General features: G+C 44.0%; 1 pseudogene across 1 annotated transcript; it reads left to right on the top strand.

Moving 5' to 3' along the window:
* The first annotated feature begins 9223 nt into the window (after positions 1 to 9223).
* LOC309555527 (E3 ubiquitin-protein ligase TRIM39-like) lies at positions 9224 to 11151 on the top strand (annotated as a pseudogene). The gene has a single exon. The product of its transcript is annotated as an E3 ubiquitin-protein ligase TRIM39-like (transcript).
* The last annotated feature ends 4930 nt before the right edge of the window (positions 11152 to 16081 follow it).

Below are 16081 nucleotides of genomic sequence, written 5' to 3'. Positions count from 1 at the left end.
CTTCCCTTGTTTAACCCAACTACTGTAGAGGAAGTTACTAAAATTTTTTCTAATGCCCACCTAACTTCCTGCCCCCTGGACCCTGTTCCTTCTCAGATACTACGGTCACCCTCTGACTCTATCCTACACTCTTTAACTCATATCTTCAACCTCTCCCTCTCCACTGGCATCTTCCCCAGCTCTCTAAAACATGCGCTAGTAACTCCCATACCAAAGAAAGCCTCACTAGACCCCTCCAATCTTAATAACTTAAGACCCATCTCCTTACTCCCTTTTGCTTCCAAGCTCCTTGAACGTTTAGTCTACAACCGCCTGAGCAAGCACCTCATTGAGAATAACCTCCTTGATCCCCTTCAGTCTGGATTTCGCCGGCAACACTCCACAGAAACTTCTCTCCTAAAACTTACAAATGACTTACTTACAGCAAAAACCAATGGTCACTACTCGATACTCTTACTCTTGGACCTCTCGGCTGCCTTTGATACTGTTGACCACCCCCTCCTTCTCAAAAAACTCAGTTTCCTCGGTCTCCGTGACTGTGCTCTCCACTGGTTCGAATCTTACCTATCTCACCGCACCTTCAGTGTCACTTACAATTCCACTTACTCCTCTGCAACTCCTCTTACTGTTGGGGTCCCCCAAGGTTCTGTCCTTGGACCGCTAATATTCTCAATCTATACCTCCTCCCTGGGTCAGCTAATAGCCTCCCATGGCTTCCACTACCATTTCTATGCTGATGAAACCCAAATCTACCTCTCTACCCCTCAGCTCACCCCATCAGTCTCCTCCCGCATCACTGATCTACTAACAGACATATCAGCCTGGATGTTTCACCACTTCCTCAAACTGAATCTATCTAAAACCGAGCTCATAATATTTCCTCCTCTACGTGCCCCTTCCCCGGAATTCTCTGTCAAGATCAATGGAATAACTATTAGTCCTTCCACACATGCCAGGGTGCTAGGGGTAACCCTGGACTCTGCACTGTCCTTTCAGGCTCACATCCAATCCCTGTCCAAATCATGCCGCCTTAACCTCCGCAACATCGCTAGAATACGGCCCTTTTTAACCAATGACACCACCAAGCTCTTAATTCACGCCCTGGTTATCTCTCGCCTCGACTATTGCAACTCCCTCCTCATTGGATTACCCTTACATAGATTATCCCCCCTTCAATCCATAATGAATGCAGCTGCAAGACTTATCCACCTTACCAACCGTTCAGTGTCCTCCAACCCTCTCTGCCAATCCCTTCATTGGCTTCCACTCACCCAACGAATAAAATTCAAAGTGCTAACAATAGTTTACAAAGCCATCCACAACTCTGCCCCCAGCTACATCACTAACCTGATCTCAAAATATCAACCTAGCCGCTCTCTTCGGTCCTCCCAAGACCTCCTGCTCTCTAGCTCCCTTGTCACCTCTTCCCATGCTCGGCTACAGGATTTCTCCAGAGCTTCTCCCATTCTTTGGAACTCTCTACCCCAATCTGTCCGACTGTCCACTAATCTATCCATCTTTAGACGATCCCTGAAAACCCTTCTCTTTAAAGAAGCCTACCCGGCTACTAACTAATAACGCTGTTTCTCTTGCTCCATCAGCTCATCCCCCACAGCTATTGCCTTTTGTATCAATTGACCCTCCCTTTTAGATTGTAAGCTCTAACGAGCAGGGCCCTCTGATTCCTTTTGTTCCAAATTGTAGTGTAACTGTAATGTCTGCCCTCATTTTGTTAAGCGCTGCGCAAACTGTTGGCGCTATATAAATCCTGTATAATAATAATAAATAATAATAATTTATAGCACTGATTACTGTAGTAATGTCACTGGTCCCCCTAAGTGTCAAAAATGTCAGTCAGGGGTCCGATCTGTCCGCCGCAATGTCACAGTCCCGCTAAATATCGCAGATCGCCGCCATTACTAGTAAAAAAAATAAATAAAAATGACATCAATCTTTCCTCTAGTTTGTAGAAGCGATAACTTTTGCGCAAACCAATCAAAATACACTTATTGTGATTTTCTTTTACCAAAAATATGTAGCAGTAAACAAATTGGCCTAAAAGGATCAAAAATTTAGATTTTTTAATTTTTTTTTGGTTATGTTTTATAGCAGAATGTGAAAAATATTGTTTTATTTTTTCAGAATTGTCGCTCTTTTTTGTGTATAGCACAAAAAAAAGAAAAAATAATAAAAATCGCACAGGTGATCAAATACCACCCAAAGAAAGCTCTATTTGTGGGAAAAAAAGGACATCAATATTATTTGCCCAGATCACATGCAATGTCTGTGTGATGTGATTTCAGCCATACAAACTGTAAGGCTGAAATTGCATCGCATTTGAACCAAAATGGTGCAGGTCCCTATTTTTGGTCCACACTGGAATCGGATTGTATGGATGTTCACACCTATGCGATCTGATTCCTGCACCATTTCACAGTTCGCACTGCGATCTTTGAACCAATCTGGGGGTGTCATTAACCTTACATTAACATCCCCAGCGATTCGCAGATCCCAATGTGAACCAGTGTGCAATTCTGGTGCGATGCAGGAACCGTCAGTGAATCGCAGGGTTTCCCGCATCGCACCAGTGTGAATCGGGACTAAGTCCCGGTTCACACTGGTGCGATGCGGGAAGGCTGCGAATTCGCAGCCTGTTCCCGCATCGCAAACGCACCCCTGGCAGTTCACACTGCCATATGCGATACCCAGGGGGTGTCAATTAAATGTCAACGACACCCCCAGTTTGATCGCAGTGCGATCTGACAGTTCGCACAGAATTGGATCGCACAAGTGTGAACCACTGTGTGATCTGATTCTGCTGCAGATGAAAAAAAAGCCTCATGTGCGAGTTTAGTGCGAATGCGGTGCGAATTCAGCCATACAAAGTGTATGGCTGAAATTCGCACCGTACATGAGATCGCATGCAATTTAGGAGCAGTGCACTCCGAATTACATGCGATCTGCGTGATCGCACTAATGTGAACCGGGGCTTAATGTATAAAGTTAATAAAGTAATTCTGTACTAATACATCAATGTATTGGGAAATGATGGGAAGGAAGGAGTTTATTATTAACACTAACAGAAAGGGGTAAAGGGATTTCTAGTGCTGGCAAAGACAGAGAGAAGGGGGGGGGGAGAGAGAACTGGGGGGAGAGAAGGGAGACAGAGGGGGGGGGGGGATTTCAGGAGACAGGGAGAGAAGGAGGGGGAGGAGAGGGGGAGGAGGGGGGGAGGCAAGTTCTGGAGGGTCTGGTCAGTGAAAGTGTTACCTCATGTGGACTGATCCCCGGGCTCATCATTCAGCAGCTTCTCAGTGTGAGTGTCAGCTCGGCTTTTTAATCTTCCCGCCCACCTTCCTTCACAGACGGAGCTCAGCACACAGGAGGGGGAAGAAAAGATGTGTGTGAAGGCTGCAGCCGTGCTGGAGTGGAGCAGTGAGAGATACACAGACTGTCACCTCTCTCTCTCTCACTGATAATCATAGAGGCGCGGCACCGGCCGCCTCTGTTCTGATGAGTCTTTGCAGAGCCGAACGGAGGAGAGTGAGGGACATACTAAGAGGGGGAAAACAGCGGCCAGGCGCCCTAGGCGGCAGTGCGCTCTAGGCTACTGCCTAACTTGCTTAGTGGTAGCGCCGGCCCTGTTCCTGGGATATCTAACGATATTGCTGATGCTCTCTCTCGTTCCCAGTTTTACTGTTTTTGCTCCCTGGCTCCGTCTGCCTCCCCGGAGGGCCTCCCCTGTCCAACCTATTTTTGGAACCTTATTGTTAGACCTTCTCTGGCATCACTATCCCCGAAGACGCGGGCAACATATTGTCGGGTCTGGGACGAATGGGTTCAGTCTGCTAGTAGTGAGTTTTTACGTAGGTCCCATCACAATAGATGACTAGCTTTGTTTTCCTACCTTGTGTATTTACTCAAGAATGGCTCTTCTGGTTCCATGGTCAGTTCAGTTATATCCGTCTTGTCATTTTGGTTCAAGCTCCGCAGTTGGGAGGACGTTACGAAGGACTTTCCTGTCTGGCGCGTTTTGCAAGGATGGAGACGCACCACTCATTCCCCCAATTCTCTGCACCCGATTTCCCTTCCTATCCTCTCCAATATTCTCTTGCTGTTGCCCTCCATTTGTTCCACGGTTTTTGAGACCCTCCTATTCCGATTGGCTTTCTCTTGGGCCTTTTTCGGTGCCTTTCGCAGCTGATTTCTAAATCCAGATCTGTGGCAGGAGGTGTCCGAACAGGGGACGGTTCGTTTGCTGAGCACTGTGTAACGGTTTTTCTTCACACCTCTAAAACAGACAGCTACAGCAGAGGTAGACGTGCCGTTTTGCATTCGTGTGAGGGCCCCTTTTGCCCGGTCTCGCGTGCCTCAGAATTTAGATTGATCTCCCCATTCCCCTCTTTCCTTGTCCATGCTGATTCTTCCGCCCTTAGCAGGTTTCAATTTCTGCGGGTTTTTGGTCGGTGCCTTGACTCATTGGGCCTTCCCTCAAAAGACTTTGACGCACTTCTTTTGCATCGGTGCTGGCTTCTGGCATGGGTTTATCTGATACAGAGCTCCAGTGTTTGGGTAGATGGAAATCTTCTCATTTTTCTATGTTCGACCACACTTGTTGTTTTGATTCCTGGTTCTCATCCGGCTTTGATTTGGATCATCGTGGATTCCTTTATTTACAGAGCAGCTAGTAGGTCGGAACCACCGAGCTACGGGAAGAACTTGGATTTTCCGTACCAGGTTGCCAGCATCCGTTGGCGTGGCCTTTGCTGGTGTCAGGTCCTTCCAGAGTGTTTACGTCTTCATTCACATGTATCCAGTCCCATTATTTTGATCCTGCACGCTGGAGGCAATGATGTGGGTTATAGATCTTGCCGCAGCTGTAAAACATGATATTGCGCATTGCTATGCAGTTTTCACCAACTTAGTTCTCGTTTGGTCTGAGATCGTGCCTCGCCTGCTTTGGGCCCGGGACATCCCTGGTCCCTGTTTGGAAAATTTCCGCCAGAAGGTTAATTCCCAGGTAGGTACGTTTGTTCAGGACATTGGGTGGTTTGTGGTCCAGCACAAAGATTTGGAGGATTCAAATGGTGATCTATTGAGACCAGATAGTGTTCTCCTAATGATATTGGCCTGGATATTTTCAACGTTGGCCTTCAGTATGGTGTGGAACAGGTGCTGGCTGTGGTGGGGAACTCGTCCGTTGTACGCTGACGTGCGAGTGGTGATTTTTTGACCTTGCCAGCATTTAAAGTTGCAGTAATAGGCTATGCCCTTAATTGGAAATTGGAATTAGACTTTATATCCAGCACTTATGGTAAGGACAGGCCCCCCTTTGGAATTGTTTCATTAAGGTTAAAACGTGCTCACAGTACAAATGTGACTGGCACTGGTTTAAAGTGTTTACATGTTCTGTTGGAAATTAAATAAAGCTGTCGCCTTGCCCCTTTTCCAACTCAATGATTTTAAGTCCGGTTTCTTACACGGGGGAAAGGGAGGGGTGGTTTTATAATATTTATAATTTGGTTTACCTAGACCTATGTGCCTCAGCAGTCAAGGATTGCCTACACCAGATGCTTTTGTGATGCTTTACTAAAGCCATAATGAATTGTATACTGCCAAACTTCTTTCCTTCTCCTCCAGCACTTTACACAATTCCAGAAACCATGAGTATCACACAATCTTTCCAGGGTGCCACATTCCTTCATCATCAATCATAAATTTAGGCTCCTTCAAATAGAAGCATCCCAAGGCCTGCCTCAGAGGGGCTTCTATTCAATCCTCCTTTAGCCTGCATGACGTTGGGCCAAGACACGTTCTTCCCACATGTTCCTCTAGCTCCACTCCAAGCAGAGAATATATATATATAACAGGGTGGCCCATTCTCATGTCACACCCCTAGGAGGGATTTAACTATGCAACGAAAACAGGAAAAGGGCACACCGACCTAGTGCAATTCCATTAAAACATTTACTGAAAATAAAAAGTATCATACATCATACACACAAATGCATGTAGTAAATATGCATGTAAAAGCACTATATAGACAGGTAGCCTCCAGAACATGGACCATTCCAATGCTGCAGGGAGACCAGATGGCATCTGTAATGGCTAGGCCGATGCGTTTCAAGGAAGAACCCAGCAGCTTAACCCCTGCCAACACACAGGCAACATACTGTATACTTTTGCTTCCATTCTCCAGCTAACAGTTTCTGCTGCACCCACTTTCTTCTTACCTCTCCCAGGAACGTGTGTGAAGGGAATATTATCCATTGCCCTTTAAAAATATGGGTTGTTATTTTAAAGGTAGTATTTTGGGGTTTTCATTTATTTTATTTTATTTTTATGTTGGAAGGTTCCTTTTTTAATTTTTTTTTTTTTTTTTTAACAATAATCTTTATTATAATTTTTCATAACAAACATACAAATAAAGAACAATTAACCCCACACAACCCCCCCCCCCCAAAAAAAAAAAAGTGTAATAGTACTCCATTTCCCTCCCCTAAGCACATGGTATATAATGACATTATTTTCATCTTCCATTACCAAAAATCTAAATTAGCCCTATCTAACTGATAATAGGAAAAAGATGGAATCATATCAGGGTAATTTAACCAGGGCTCCCAAATTTTAATTTTTTTTTGAATTATTTCTATTCTTATATATTTGTTGTTCTCTGAGTAAAGCATTGTTTACTTGAAATCTCCAATCCTCCTTAGAGGGCGGGATAGGGGATAACCATTTAGCAGCTATATTCTTTTGTGCAATAAATAACAACCTATTAAGTAATGTGAGACAAAATGAAGCCCCACCGAAACCTTTTTTAAGTTAGGGGTGCCCAAAGTGGCAAGTACAAATACTTACCTTATTCCTTGATCCCATAGACTTCCTCCTCTGTGTGTGTGTGACTGGTCCTCCAAAGCAACTTTACTTCGCTGTTCAGCCAGATAAAGTTCTCTGACATCATTGCATCAAGTGTTTATATGTTTTTCGATCGCCCTAGCCAAATGACCATGAAACCTACCTATAGCTAGATTTAAAAGCATAAACAAACAAAGATGGGGATAAGATATTTACAGATCACATAACCAGTGTCTATACCACCTTGTGGTGTCCTGCTCCTTTAACCAATTACAAGCACAAAAATACAATTTGGTTAAGTCTGAGGGAGGAAAGAGCACCCCCAGATAAACCAAGCGGTTAACTAAGCAGACACTAGACTTACTGGTGGTGTAAAAAACATGTATTTATTATTTACCAAAAAAGTAAAGATATAATGTCAATTACTGTGTTGCTGCCATATTGACTCTAACAGGTTCCCCTTCACACCCATAAAAAACATTGTCACGAATGATACGTCCGGACCCAATATTGCTATGCAGAACTGCGCAATTCATGGCTTGATTATTATCAGAGCGACAAGCGTTAATAAGACTACAGTGTTTCTGTATATATGTGTGTGGAGAGGGGGTGGGGCGATAATATAAACAAGTAACCAACCTCGTTGTAACTGATGGACGCTTTAACAGTGTTATTCTGAAAAAGGTACATTACCACCTTAAGGAAATTGCAATAAGGACCGCCCCCCCTCCCCCTGGACAGAACATCTATTTAATACAAATGAGAGGGGAGGAACGTCATCCTGATGAAGCTACGCATGATGTAGCAAAACGCGTTGACATCACAGTTACGTCATTGGATCCCTTGAGTCCACAAGCCCTTTGGAGAGTTGTCTGAACCAGGATCTGGAAGGAAAACACTCATGGCGTGACTCCCGGAGTGCAACCCGGAAAACCCGCGGAACGCGGGCAAATCCATAGGAGAGAGCGATCCAGGAGCGGACCTGCAGTCTCCTTACAGGCACAGGATTAATAAACAATCACCACTATGGTCACTCATTCCAAAAGTATTGGATGGCAGCTAGAGCAGGGAGAGACTCCGAAGATCCTGTACAGCTAATCTAACAGTAAGTTAACAGCCTGATAACAGGAGGATCAATTGGACGGGGTAAGCCGCCTCGTTTCCAATATTGCATTCTTGAGTGACTTTATTGCCATCATCTGGGACACTTAGTCTACTTATCAAAGATTATACAAAGGGATATATTTCCACCCAGCAATTTTACACAAGAAGCCTTCTTTTGAGTACTTGAGGAGGTCTATAGTGACAGATGATTTATTGCTACTGTTCATTAGCCCTGGGGCCTATGTACACAGCAACACTGTAGTCTTATTAGAGCTTTTTGCTCGGATAATAATCAAGCCATGAATTGCACAGTTCTGCAGTAAACATAGCAATATTGAGTCCGGACGTATCATTGGTGACAATGTTTATTATGGGTGTGAAGGGGAACCTGTTGGAGTCAATATGGCAGCAACACAGTAATTGACATTATATCTTTACTTTATTGGTAATGAATAAATATATGTTTTTTACACCACCAGCAAGTATTGTGTCTGTGACATACTGAAGCAGAGCATGATCCCCTCCCTACGGAGACTGGGCCACAGGGCAGTATTCCAACATGATAACGACCCCAAACACACCTCCAAGACGACCATTGCCTTGCTAAAGAAGCTGAGGGTAAAGGTGAAGGACTGGCCAAGCATTTCTTGAGACCTAAACCCTATTGATCATCTGTGGGGCATCCTCAAACAGAAGGTGGAGGAGCGCAAGGTCTCTAACATCCACCAGCTCTGTGATGTCATCATGGAGGAGTGCAAGAGGACTCCTGTGAAGCTCTGGGGAACTCCATGCCCAAGAGGGTTAAGGCAGTGCTGGAAAATAATGGTGGCCACACAAAATATTGACACTTTGGACATTTTCACTAAGGGGTGTATTCACTTTTGTTGCCAGCGGTTTAGACATTAATGGCTGTGTGTTGAGTTATTTTGAGGGGACAGCAAATTTAAACTGTTATACAAGCTGTACACTCACTACTTTACATTGTAGCAAAGTGTCATTTCTTCAGTGTTGTCACATGAAAATATATAATAAAATATTTACAAAAAAGTGAGGGGTATACTCACTTTTGTGAGATACTGTACATCGATTGGCACTGCATTACCAGCTCAGCATTGGTTTTGTCTGAAGCTCTTATTTCAAAAAATGCAAACAAGCCTAACAGTCACTACAGCATGTGACCAGAACACTCCCGTGATTTGAAATATCACTTCATCTTATTCACTTTGAACTTATATCTGCAGGAAATATGTGAACAAAGATCAGATCAGCCCCACCCTGTGCAGTAATATGTGAGACGTGTCCTCTGGTTTCTGAGTGTCGGAGACTTTCACTTTCATTTCTCTCTTCTGCTGTCAGCGATGGCGTCTGCTGATCTGAGACCGGAGCTGGACTGTTCCATCTGTCTGGAAATCTATAAAGATCCTGTAATGCTGAGCTGTGGACACAACTTCTGCCGGGTCTGTATTGATCGTGTGCTGGATACACAGGAGTCGTCTGGAGATTATCCATGTCCTCAGTGCAGAAAAAGGTCTATGGGTCGTCCTGTACTGCAGAGGAACATAACACTGCGTAACATAGTGGAGACTTTACGATCCACACATCCAGATCAGAAGATGACTGGAGTCTTCTGTACTTACTGTATTCACTATCCTGTACCTGCTGTTAAATCCTGTCTGATGTGTGAAGCTTCTTTGTGTGATAATCACCTGAAAATCCACAGCAAGTCACCAGAACATGTCCTAACTGATCCCACCACTTCCATGGAGAACAGAAAATGCTCCATCCATAGAGAACTTCTTAAATATTACTGCACTGAGGACTCTGCCTGTATCTGTGTGTCCTGCAGGCTGGATGGAGAACATCAGGGACACAAGGTGGAGACTCTGGATGAGGCCTCTGAGAATAAGAAACAGGAACTGAGAAATTCTCTGCAGAAACTGATGACAGAGAAAGAGGAGACAGAGAAAAGAATCCAGAGTCTGCAGGATCGCAGGAGAAAAGTACAAGAAAAATCAGCCGCTGAAAGGGAAACAGTCACTGCCCTGTTCATAGAGCTTAGGAGACAGCTGGAAGACCTGGCGAAGAGAGTCCTGGATGAGCTCTCCAGCCAGGAAGAGCGGATCTCTATCTCATTGTCTGATCTGATCCATCAGCTGGAGATAAAGAAGGAGGATCTGTCCAGGAAGATGGGGGACATTGAGGAGCTGTGTAACATGACTGACCCACTGACTGTCCTACAGGAATCAGACACAGGGGACTTGTGTGATACTGAGGAGGAAGATAATGAGGACAGAGAGAGACATGATAGACTCCTCCATGATGGAGGGGATCTGGATGTGGCTGGAATCTCACACACATTACACACAGGATTATCTGATATGATAAAAGGGGTAAATGTATTCTTCAATATACAGGAAGCTTCAGACATATTACTGGATGTGAACACAGCTCATAATAATCTACTGATATCAGATGACATGAAAACTGCATCCAGGTCAGATCTAGAGCAGAATCGTCCAGAAACACCGGAGAGATTTCAGTGGTGGGTCCAGGTTTTAAGCAGTCAGAGATTTTCCTCGGGACGACATTACTGGGAAGTGGATGTCAGTGAGTCAAAAGATTGCAAAGTCGGGATGTGTTATCCCAGTATAGAGAGGAAAGGAGTGCATTCAAGGATTGGAAATAATAACAAGTCCTGGGGTTTGTGGAGGTTTAACAGTGGATGTTCTCTGTTGTATGACAATAAACTGATTAGCATATCTTCCAATCTCTCCAGTAACAGAGTCAGGATCTATGTGGATTATGAGGCCGGGCAGCTGTCCTTTTATGATCTGTGTGACCCGATCAGACACCTCCACACCTTCACCACCACCTTCACTGAGCCCCTCCATGCTGGGTTATCTGTAGAGAAAGGTCATATAAAGCTATCTGGGGGGCTCAGGAGATGTGTAAAATGATCATATTACAGGAAATCTGAGCTGAATCCGGTGAAATCTGGTGAGAAATGTGAATCTGGTTCACAGGATGACACAGTTTGTACAGATAACATATTTCTTCAGTCGGTGGATCTGGTAGATCTCAGCACAGGAGAGTGTCCTCCATCACTTCCACACCCAATAAGACAAGAGAGGAATTTTGGAGGGATTAAATTACCATTAAGCTGACCATACACTATACAATATGATAGTACAATCTGCATAGGTGTTCACACCCTAATGACCCTGTGCAGCGCAGATTCCCCCTGCTGCCTGCTTCCTTCCTGTCCTCTCCTACCGGCTGCTGCTTCAGGCACACAAGGGGATGTGCCAGGATGGAATAAACAGAGTGAGTGATCAGTACTGATCACTCCTGTGTCCATTCAGAACTGAAGCATAGAAAACTGTTTACTATGCTTCAATTTGTGAATGAAGAGGAAGCTGCTCAGCACAGAGCACTTCCCGTTCATTCACTGTCCTGTGCAGCTGAGTCTGCAGAGAAAGGGAATAGTGAATTTTCTGTGCCCAGCCTCTTTCTGTGTCTCAAAAGTGAGAAATCAGCGGTCTGTTTAGACTCCTGATATTTCACCAAAACCCCCCACAGGGCTTCTAAAAAAAAATAGAGAAAGTTAATAAGAAATAGGAAATAATAAAAAAGAACTGACACCATCCTCTGCCCTACTGGCGCATCCACTCCTCTACTGGTACCATCCATGTTTTTCACGTTTTAAAATATTTGTTTTCATTTATTCATAAGGCTCCGTTCACACTACCGCGACTTGTCAGGCGACTTGTCAGCCTGACAAGTCGCGGTCTGTCGCGGTCCATTGACTGCTACAGGACCCGTTCTAATAGGAGCGACACAAGTCGCTTCGACTTAGAAAGAGGGTCCTGTACTACTTCGGGGCGACCTCGGAGCGACTTGCATAGACATTCATTATATGAAGTCCATGCAAGTCGCGCCGAAGTCGCAGTGCACGGGACTTCACAGGTCGCCCCCGAAGTCGTGCACAAGTCGTGCCGTGGGAGTGTGAGAGTTTGTGTATTTATATATACATTGCTCAAAAAAATGAAAGGAACACTTTGAAAACACATCAGATCTCAATGGGGAAAAATATCATGCTGGATATCTATACTGGTATGGACTGGGTAATATGTTAGGATCTATACTGGTATGGACTGGGTAATGTGTTAGGATCTATACTGATATGGACTGGGTAATGTGTTAGGATCTATACTGGTATGGACTGGGTAATGTGTTAGGATCTATACTGGTATGGACTGGGTAATGTGTTAGGTTCTATACTGGTATGGACTGGGTAATGTGTTAGGATCTATACTGGTATGGACTGGGTAATGTGTTAGGTTCTATACTGGTATGGACTGGGTAATGTGTTAGGATCTATACTGGTATGGACTGGGTAATGTGTTAGGTTCTATATTGGTATGGACTGGGTAATGTGTTGGGCTCTATACTGGTAGACACCCCAAAAATCAAAGTGAAGAAATGATGCAGCAGGTGAGTCCATTTTGCTGAAATTTCATTGCAGCAACTCAGAATGGTCCTCAGTAGTTTGTATGGCCCCCACGTGCTTGTATGCATGCTTGATAACGTCGGGGCATGCTCCCAATGAGAGGATGGATGGTGTCCTGGGGTATTTCCTCCCTGGTCTCGATCAGGGCATCACTGAGCTTCTGAACAGACTGAGATGCAACCTGGTGGCTTCGGGTGGCCCAAAACATAATTTCCCAGAGGGGTCCTATTGGATTTAGGTCAGGCGAGCGTGGGGGCCATACAGTGGTATTAATTCCTTCATCCTCCATGAACTGCTGCATACTCCCGCCACATGAGGCTGGGCATTGTCGTGCACCAGGAGGAACCCAGGACCCACTGCACCAGTGTAGGGTTTGGCAATGGGTCCAAGGATTTCAGCCAGGAACCTAATGGAGGTCGGAGTGCCATTGTCTAGCTTGTAGAGGCCTCCCCAGACCATCACTGACCCACCACCGAACCAGTCATGCTGAACGATGTTACAGGCAGCATAACCTTCTCCATGGCTTCTCCAAACCCTTTCATGTCTGTCACATGTGCTCAGGGTGAACCTGCTCATCTGTGAAAAGCACAGGGCACCAGTGGCGGACTTGCCAATTCTGGTGTTCAATGGCAAATGCCATTTGATCTCTACGGTGCCAGGCAGTGAGCACAGGGCCCACTAGAGGACATCGGGCCCCCAGGCCACCCTCATGAAGTCTGTTTCTGATTGTTTGGTCAGAGACATTCACACCAGTGGCCTGCTGGAGGTCATTTTGTAGGGCTCTGGCAGTGCTCATCCTGTTCCTCCTTGCACAAAGGAGCAGATACCGGTCCTGCTGATGGGTTAGGGACCTTCTACGGCCCTGTCCAGCTCTCCTAGAGTAACTGCCTGTCTCCTGGAATCTCCTCCATGCTCCTGAGACTGTGCTGGGAGACACAGCAAACCTTCTGGCCATGCCACGTATTGATGTTCCATCCTGGAGGAGTTGGGCTGCCTGTGCAATCTCTATAGGTTTCAGGTATGGCCTCATGCTACCAGTAGTGACACTGACCCTATCCAAATGCAAAACTGGTGAAAAACAGTCTGAAAAAGATGAGTAGGGAAAACATTTTTAGTGCCCCCCCACTCTGATTAAAAAGTGTTCCTTTCATTTTTTTGATCAGTGTATATACACAGTATATACGCATGGAGCTTTCGGATGCACACCCTAATTCAATTGCTGCGCACACCTATGACACACCTATTACAATCTCCTTCAGATCTCCTATCAGCCAGTTTATCTTCATATGACAGATTTGGTAAATCTAAAGGACATTTGGTTGTATAGCATATGGTCAGATTTAGATTTAACAAAAATATAAGGACACGTATACATTATCCATTCATATTGTATACAGGCAAGTACTGACACTAAATAGTTAATAGTAGATCTAAAAGAGATTGTACAATCAGATTGTATAGTGTATGGCCAGCTTTAGGGGTTATAATAAGGTTAAGGGTTAGGATTAAATATAAGGAGTTATTACAATTGAGGAACAAGGTGTTAAATATTAATCTGAAGTGTTTAATTAAAATATAGCTAAAGAAATAATCTTCTTTTTATTTTTTTTCTATTTTTGGAAAGAATGGGGAAGTATCAGAGCCCCTGGCAGGTTTATATTTCTGTCTATGTCCCCATTAGGGAGACTCACCCTCTCTATTTGTCCTGTTTATTGATTTTACCAACAGTGAAAGAAAATCACAAATTTTGGGTTGTCACCTAAACAGGAATAGAGGGGAAATCTTCCATTGGGGACACTAGTTCTGGTGACAACCTGGGATTTCCACTCACTTCCCTTTTTGTCTATGGGATGGGAAATTAAGGAAAATCTCCCCAATAGGACACTAGTAGCAAAAAAAAAAAAAAAACTGACAGGGGTTACCCTTACTTTATCTCCCTTACTCTATACATAAAGAAAAATGTTATGACTTTTGTTCTCAATTACAGTTTTTGTGGTGGGGGGGGGGGGGGTAAGTGTTCGGTTTAGCATTCTGAATTGTTCATTTTCAGGATTTGTTTAACCACTTCCTGGCTGCCTGCAGTAGTTTTATTGTGGACAAATGGCAGCTACAGGCCAGGCAACATACCTTTATATCACCCGGCGCATGCTTATTGCCCCTTCCCCCCTCCAGCATGCAGTGCACCACTCCCATGACCGCTGTGGAATTACAGCTCCTGGTGCCCAGCTGCTTTGAGGAGCTGGGGTATCACATAATCGCTGTGTGATCACATGATCACAAATATAAACATAACTGTTACGAATAGGTTTCATTTATAATAGTTGTGTTTAGTATTGTGATGCTGTGATTGGCCCACAGCTATCACATGGTACCTGGGGCAATCACAGCACTCTGTACCATGTGATAGCTGTGGGCCAATCACACCATCATCATTTTAATCACAGCTGTTATGAATGAAACCCATTCATGAGTTTGAAACATTGCTGTAACAGTGAGAATCACTGTAACAGCAATCAATGTGTAGGAAAAAAAGCTCTGATCCCCCCAGAGTAGTAGAACTACTCGGCAGTAGAACTACTCTGGTGACAGGATGTAAAAAAAGAAAAAAAAATGTTAAAAAATTGAATAAAATTTATTTATTTATTTTTTTTAACATACTGTCACCAGTCAGTATCCCTGATCACTGCCACACTAGTCATATGATGATAAATTGTATTTAATTTCTTAATTTTCCAAATAATTGTGACAAAAACTAGTACCTTTTTCTAATGTGTACCTTGTTCAATAAAGCTTTTTTGAAAAAAAAAAAAAAACTTACAATTTAAAAAAAAAAAAACCTTACCACGCCTCTTACTAAATACTTCAGACTGTCTATGAAAGGTTGTATTAATATGCCTTATGATTTTTTAGATATATTTCGGTTTGTGCCCATTCTGTGATGAAGTGTAGGCCCTTGCATTTACATATTAACGAGCTGGCACTGACAGCCATTCATCCACCTTGGTCAGCAGACAGCTATGTTTTGCATTTAGACGACATGTAAACACCTGTTCATTCATTCATTGGGACACTTGACAAAGTTAAGTCTGCGCATGGAAATTACGGACTCCACCTGTACACATTTGACAATTGCTTACATTAACACATGACAGCTGAACACAGACCAAGTGTCTGCCCCACAAGACACAATCTCCAAACACACGACACCCCACATATTGTCACAGATGTATAGGACACAAAATGCTTTTCATGTAACTGTTTCTATGAGTGATGTTGTACTGTTCAATTGACTTCGGCTTGTAAACCAGTTTCAAGCCGTTTTTGCCGCCGAAATACCCTTTAAATGGGAGCACGAAACTTGAAATAAACAGTTGTGACTGCACCAAGTTTGAGTGCTGTGTGTCGTCATAACTCCCAGCTGGTTGGAGGGGAAATCCATTATCTATTGGGGGAAGGGCTGTAATATCATCGTGATTGCCTCCTGACGAGGATTGAGCTAACAGTTTGGTGTCAGAAAGTTGGATCTGCCAAAAAACACAGTATGGGGTAAGTGATTATATTTTCTATTATTATTATTACTACTCTATACTGTCAGAGCAGATAAACGGT

The sequence above is a fragment of the Pelophylax lessonae genome (assembly GCF_965119305.1).
Source record: "Pelophylax lessonae genome assembly, chromosome: 5".
Lineage (NCBI taxonomy): Eukaryota > Metazoa > Chordata > Amphibia > Anura > Ranidae > Pelophylax > Pelophylax lessonae.
Note: the sequence above shows the minus strand (reverse complement) of the source record. Positions and strands in the feature narration are given on the sequence as shown.